Here is a 7,419-nt window from a genome sequence, read left to right as displayed (position 1 = left end):
GTATGTGTATGTGTGTGATGTGTGGTGTATGTGTATGTGTGTGTGTGTGTGTGTGTGTGTGTGTGTTGATCTGTGGTGATTGCTGGTCCTCTCAGTGATTTTTATTTGCCGTTTCCTAGACACTGCACACCCACAGTTTGGCTGGGATATTAGGCCTCTTTGGCTAACAGAACGGAGTCATCATCCCTGTTTTGTTCTAACAACAGCCCGAGCCTTTCCAAATATTTACAAGTGAAGGTCCCCTGGGAACATACGGAGGGCTTGTGAGGCAAGGGAGAGGGAGGATGAGAGAGATGCAGGTACACATAGCAAAGCCAGAGAGACACAAAGACCCGGAGAGGCACAGTCAAGCACTCCTCTGGACAGGGACCCACTGAGGAATGTGTCCCTGGGGAGCACCTGGTGTACAGATCAGGGTGTGCTTATGCCTGGGCTGCAGAGCCCTCTGCAGGACAGGCTGTGTGGTGTGTGCATGCACTTCCAGATTCAGGGGAGCAGTGGGAGAAGGGTGCTCTGCGGGGTGCTGCTCGGGAGTCGCTGCAGATGGTCTTCTGGAAAACTGCTTTTTAATAAATAGGAATTGCACACTCTAAACTCCAGCTACTAGGATAGGCTGGGGACCTATCCTGAAGTAACGCAGATCATCACCTTAACATGAGGTGGAATAGATTTCTGGGAGGGTCTATGAGGGAATTTCCAGATTGGGTTGATTGAGATGAGGAGACCCACCCTGAATGGTAGGTTGTAGCCTGCCCCCCACAACAGAGCATCACCATACATGGATATACTCCTATTAGACTTTCACAGGTCTTGTGAAGCAGCTATCACACAAACATAAGGGCCTGAATTCAGATCCCAGGAATCCTTCTGTGGTCCCAACCTTGGGAGGAGTGAACACAACCAGGAGCAAGTCAATGTATGTCGTGTTTAATGAGAGAACCTGTCTCAAACCATACAGGTGGAGTGATTGAGAAAAGTTACCACACACACACACACACACACACACACACACACACACACAGAGAGAGAGAGAGAGAGAGAGAGAGAGAGAGAGAGAGAGAGAGCGAGCTCAGATGTGTGGAGGACGAAGGTTAAAGAATGAGATCCCAGGCTATATTTAGGGTGCAGAAAAAGGCACCCAACCCAGTTCCTGCCTCCAGAAAGGCTTTTCCTTGCCCCCAAATAAATTCCTATTATCCCAGAGAGACTGCCCTGGCCTCCCTGTGAACTCTGAGTCACTGTGGGTAGCCAGTCAGGCACAGCTGTCTCATTAGCATGATGGGCTTTCATCGCGTGGCCTGAGGCAGGGTCACAGTTGAGGACCTACTCTTGGCTGTGGGACTAGGATGCCCATCCTCTTAGTTTGGGTTTCTATTGCTGTGAAGAGACACCATGACCACGGCAACTCTTAAAACGGAAAGCATTTAGTTAGAGCTAGCATACAGTTTCAGAGGTTTAGTCCATTATCATCATGGTGAGGCATGGTGGCATGCAGGCAGACATGGTGCTGGAGAAGGAGCTGAGAGTCCTACATCTTGATCAGCAGGCAACAGGATGTGAACGGTGTCACTGAGCATAGATTGAGCATAGGAGACTTCAAATCCCGCCTCCACACAGTGCACACTTCCTCCAACAAGGACACACCTACTTCAACAAGGTCACACATCCTAATAGTGCCACTTCCTTTGGGGGTTATTTTCTTTCAAACCACCATACCCATCATGCCTTTGAGCTGTGGACTGTGGCTTGCTCTTTGAACCATCAGCATCTGGGTTTGTTAGGGCTGTGGAAATGAACTAGTCTTGGTGACGGAAAACCCTGGGTCAAGGCATCTGTTCAGAACGTTTGTCTAGTATGTATCAATTTCCTGAGGAAGCGCACTTTGTACCCTCAAAGACTGGCTGTAGACAAGACAGAAAGAAAAGCCTGGTGAGTCGCTGCTTTGAGCTTGGATCTAAGCCCTGTCACTCGGTGAGGCTAGCAGTTGTCAATGGTTGGCTGAGCATATACCTCAGCTGCTCTGTCTTCAGAGGGCATCATTCTGGGAAAAAGTGAAACGGGAATGTCTGCTTCTCAGGGTTGTTACAGAATGGGCATTTAAAGGCTTGACTGTGTGTCTCCTTCACACAGCAGAGTCAGGATTATGGTGCACATGTGAGTTCCAGATGGTGCTTCCGAGGTGACTGGTCTTCATTGTCACCTTGATTAGATTTAGAATCACCATGGGAATACACCCTGGGTGTCTATGGAAGTGTTTCCAGAAGGTTTGGCCGAGGAAGGGAAACCCACCCTCGATGTGAGCAACACGATGTTATGACCCGGGATTGCAGATGGAATAAAAAGGGAAAGGAGGGACCCAGCTGAGGAGCGGAATCTGTCTCTTTCTGCCTCCCAACTGAATCCAGCACGGCCAGCTGCCTTCTGTCCCTGCCACCGTGCCTTCCCCATCATGATGGACTGTGTCCTCTCAAACCGTCGCTCGCAATCATCCCGTCCTCCCTCAAGCTGCTTTTTGGATGGTATTTTGTCGCAGTAACAGTAAAATGAACTAAACAGCTCTGTTGTTTGCTGAGTCGTCCCCAAGTGCCAATTATTTAAGCCCAGGATATCATTTCTTTATAAAGATGTGCATGGAGGCAGATGTCTGCAGTCCCAGCACTTGAGAAGTAGAAGCAGGAGGATCAAGAGCTCAAGGTCACCCTTGGCTATACAGTAGGTTGATGTCCTGGACTTTATTTAAAAAAAAAAAAAAACAAATCCCAAAGCAAAACAAAGGAAATTCTAAGGAGGGTGAAACTATATCAGAAATTATGAAACCACTGACAAAGTGATCAAAAACAGGATGAGTAGGATAGCGTAGATTGGCCGTGACCAAAATGTGGTCCTTGCCTAAGAAGCTTTGGGGTGATGGGGAAGTTATCATCAATGCAAGTTCTCAGGCTTCCTGTTAGGAAGAGCTACTGCATTAGACACCCAAGAGATGCTGAAACAAACTGGGCTTCAGCTGACACTCTGAGTGATTCTAGTACACAGCAAGATTGAGGACCATCACACCAGATGGACATGCCGAGATGAAACTGGACCACAATGGATTATCAGTGGAGGACACAGCAGAAAGAGGCACAGTGAGGAACCAAAGGAGGATGAAACAGTGTGGACTTAATAGAGAGGGAAGCTCTCAGAGCACCAGAGGGAATACATGTTGCCAAGGCTACATCTCCACGCTGAACATCACAGGAGAAGATGCTGAAGAGAGAAAAACAAAACCCCAAGATGTTTGGGATCAGGGTAACCGTGTAGGAGAGACACACTCATATTTTATTCACATCTCGGAGGAGAACAGTAGATGTTTCCAGGGGAAGCTATTTTTCAAATGTCTGTAGACTTGATTAGGTTGAAAAAAAAGTACAAATTAATTTAAACGCATCGCTGAACTTCCCATAACTTTTGCTGTGATGTGTTTTCTCAGTCAGTTGGCACTAAAACAGCTGCCGCAGAACTTCTGAGTGTTGGAAAGAGGTCCCCTTCTATCAGAGGACATGGACAGTGGCCTGGAGTGGACAATCTTCCCAGAAATGTCTTTGGATGGGTAATAGGTCATTCATCCACAGACACACTAATCACACCTGTCCTCCTGCAATATCAAATCGCTCAGCATCCTTGAAGTCCAGCATATGTTGCTTTTCTTTTTAAAGTGTGATCTCCTGCAATCCCTGAAGCCCCCTCTCGATATTATCCCATATTCATTGCTTATTTTATCACTGAGAGAGAGTTTGTGGCTTCAAGGTGTGAAAGGTGTGTTGACTGGCACACAGACAGGTGCTGGGCAGCTCCCATCTCGGCTGACCAGGAAGCACAGAAGACTGAGGGTGGGACCGGGCTTCACTGCAATCCACATCCCCCAGCAAGGCCCCGCCTCCTAAAGGGCTACAACCTATACAGATACCAATACCAGCTGGAGATGACGTATTCAAACCGAAGCCTATGGAAGCCTCCCACATCGTTTCCCTAGAAGTCGAATGTTCTACTTTTCCTGCTCGATACACTGGAGGCACCTGATTCCCTGCGGCGGGTGTCTGTTCTGTGCTGCAATCACTCCCTGGTGGACAGCGAGGAGACCCTGGGTGGACGCGCCATGCCTTTTCTGCTGTGCATATGCAGAACCTCACTGCTATGCCAGGTTCATAGTTCATACTCAGCAGATATCTGGTCAGTCCTCGTTTGCTGCTCATTCTTGCTGTTTATCTGAGTGCTGTGTTCTCTGTGGAGTGAGAGGCAAAAACATGCCCTTGTTTATAAAATAGCCAGAACAATGAGGGCAGGTAAAGTAAAAGGAGAGGGCCAGAAAATTGGAGCTGGAGAACAACAACAAATAAAATCAGAGGGAGCAAAAAAGAAATTACCATCATCATCATTATCGTATCATCACCATCGTCATCAACAACAGTATTGATGATGATGATGACAAAAATGATGGCTGTCTACGGGCTAATACTTTGGAATGTTTTCACACCATGAGATTTAGCTTTGAGCTTACCGCGTAAAAAAATCTAGGAAAAAAAAAAAAAGAAGAAACCATTGGCTCATATATGACCATTTGACTAAAGAATTAGAGTAATTGACTAGGAAAGATAAGTGGTTTCAGCAAGAGGTTTACAATATAGGATCCTAGCAACTTGAGTCACAAAGTGTCAGATTTGTATCTATGTAGTGTATTCTAGGGACAAACAGTCTATTGTAAACAGACTGTAGCTGCTGGGATAATGCTCACCAAAAAGGTCCTTTACAGCAGAGGGGATGGAGATCCACGCCCACATGCAATAGTCCAGTGCGGTTTGAGACAGAGGAGAAACTTCAAAGTGTTGAGAGCCCAGGGCAGAAAATTTGTCCGTGGAAGGCTGTGGGGACACACTGGCACCTGAATGGTTGTGTTTAAAGAATGATATCATCATTCTGGGAGGTGGGGGGGGGTCTGGAGAGGTGATTGGCAGCCATGCAAATGCAAAGTTTTGGGAGAATAGTGTACCCGAGAAACAGCAGGAAATCCATGAAGTTTAGTGCAGGGTGGCGGAGGGACAACAGGGGGAATTGATAAAGTGTGCCTGGATGTGAACTGGCCATTAGGCTCAGGGACACTTTGTCCCCTGCTGGTGATGCAGTTTGGAAGGCTTGGGGAACCTCTAAGGGGAAGCCTCACTGGAAGAAGAGGGTCACTCAGGGCAGGCTTGGAGTCTTTATAGTTTTATAGACTGAAGATAATGTGGTCCGCCCTCTCATGCCTTCCTGCCATGATGGATTGTATCTTCACCAACCACGAGTCAGATAAACCTCCCTTCCTTACGTCAGCTGTTTGGTCACACCAGGCAGAAAGTTGGCTAACACACGAGGTGAGCCGGCCCTTGCAAGGGTCTGCAGTCACACTGTGAGCTCCACAGGGCATGCTGAAAGGATTAAAAACACGGAAGGTGGGTACCTGCAGCGGGTCCTGCCGAGGTATGTCCCTAAGAGGATGTGTCATGCACGCCAGAGTTAGTACAGGGCCTTACGGGGGCTGGTGTGAGTGAAAGATTCAAAGGCTGACATGAGAGAGACAGGCAAACAGACAGACGGACAGAGGAACAGGCAGGAGGGGAACAAGAGAAGCAGAGAGACAAGTGAGAGGACTGACAGTTTTAGGGGTTTGCTTGTCGCATAGCTGAGGGCGGAGAGGGACTTTGTGCCAGGTGATGAGGTGACCCCTCCCTGGGGACTAACACAGGCAGTAGGGAACTAGGGAAGGGTTTTAGATGGACAGGTGGCACAGCCTAAGTTAGACATTTAAAGATGCAAAAATACTTTATTGCCTCTTTATTCATCCCTGACCAGGGGCCTAGCTTTCTCTGTAGGTGCCCATGCTGGTCCTAAATTTTTTTGCAACAAGGCCAAGGGCTCTGGAAACAGTGAAGTTTGAACTGACAGCAATTGTGCTGCAAGGGTGAAAATTAATTAAAAGTTTTCAAAGGGCCGTGTTCAGTATTCTTTTCTCTTTTGTGTTATCAGCAAGGCTGCCTTTTCTGCGGGCCGGGAGTTACTGCAGCCCAACGTTTTCATGTTGCCTGTAGGGTAATTATGTCAGCTATATGAGCGATGATAAGCAGCAGTTTGTATTATTCTGTGATTAATCTCCATACATTCTGGCATTCCAATCTGCCCTCAGAAGACGGAGCTGTGATTCTCGGGTGCAGAGGGAGGACTCAGGAAAGAGCTGCACGGGCCGAGGCCTTGAAACAGAGGTGACTCTAGACTGAGCTTTCCCTGTTCCTCCCAAGCACCTGCAGACTCCAGGCCTGATTCCCACATGCCCCACGAGAGACCATCCAACACCCACGGAACACAGTTCAAACCCTGTCCGTCCTTCACTGTCGCACTGCTGTGACCAGATACCAGGCAAGAAGCCATTGAGAAGAGGAAGCGTTTCTGTGGCTAACAGTTAGAGGGCATGCTGCCTGTCAGGACAGGAGTGGCAACAGGGCACACAGTCAGGAAGCAGAGAGCAGCGAACGCTGGCACTCAGCTCGCTTCCTCCTTTGTAGATCTTCTAAGGGCCCCATTGGGGAATGATGCTGCTAACATTTGGGGTGTGTCTTCTCACATTAATCCAACTAATTAGACAGTCCTTCATAGATGTGCCCAGAGGTTTGTTTCCAAGAATTCTAGATCCTGTTACATTGATAGTCAGTATTCACCACCACCCTCCCCAACCCCATTCAGAGACAGACAAAGACGATGTGGGAGAAGAAATTTCCAGTTTTAACGCTGCACCCCTGAGGAGTTCTTACATAATGAACAATTTCACTCATTTTATCCAGCTCACCAGGAGGGAACCCGGCCCTTTGTGAACCCCCAGACTGAAGATGAACTTTTCCCAAGATGGCGTCAGAGGAGCAGCGGTGGTCTTTACAACAACCTCAGATGATAGTGTTCTACAGAGCAGAGGGTGGATGTAGCTGGGAACTCATTACAGAGATTATATAGACAACTGGAAGACAGGAGTTTGGAACTTACAGCAAATAAAGAGAGATCCAATGTGAGTGACTCCAGTTTGATCATTTACCTCGGGTGCATCAAGCTATCACATTCACACTATAACCCATAAATGTGCATAGCTATTGCAAATTCTGTAAAAATAAAGTAAAAAAACTTTGCCTGGTAGTCTAAGCCTCTTACCATCTCCTCCTGCTCCCCCTTTCTCCTCCTCCTTTTCTTACCTTTCTTCCTCTTCCTTTTCTGTTGCCTCCTCCCTCCTCTTTCCCCTCTCCTGCTTTCTTCTTATGTGTTTGAGACAAGGTAGCCAGACTTCTTGGAAGACTTAGGCAGTAAGACACACGTTCAAAGACTGTCTGGGTTACAGAGTGGATTCATGAGAAGCCTGAGCAACTT

This window comes from Microtus ochrogaster, chromosome 7 (genome assembly GCF_000317375.1).
Source record: "Microtus ochrogaster isolate Prairie Vole_2 chromosome 7, MicOch1.0, whole genome shotgun sequence".
Lineage (NCBI taxonomy): Eukaryota > Metazoa > Chordata > Mammalia > Rodentia > Cricetidae > Microtus > Microtus ochrogaster.
The sequence above is the reverse complement of the archived record's forward strand: the minus strand, read 5'-3'. Positions refer to the sequence as shown.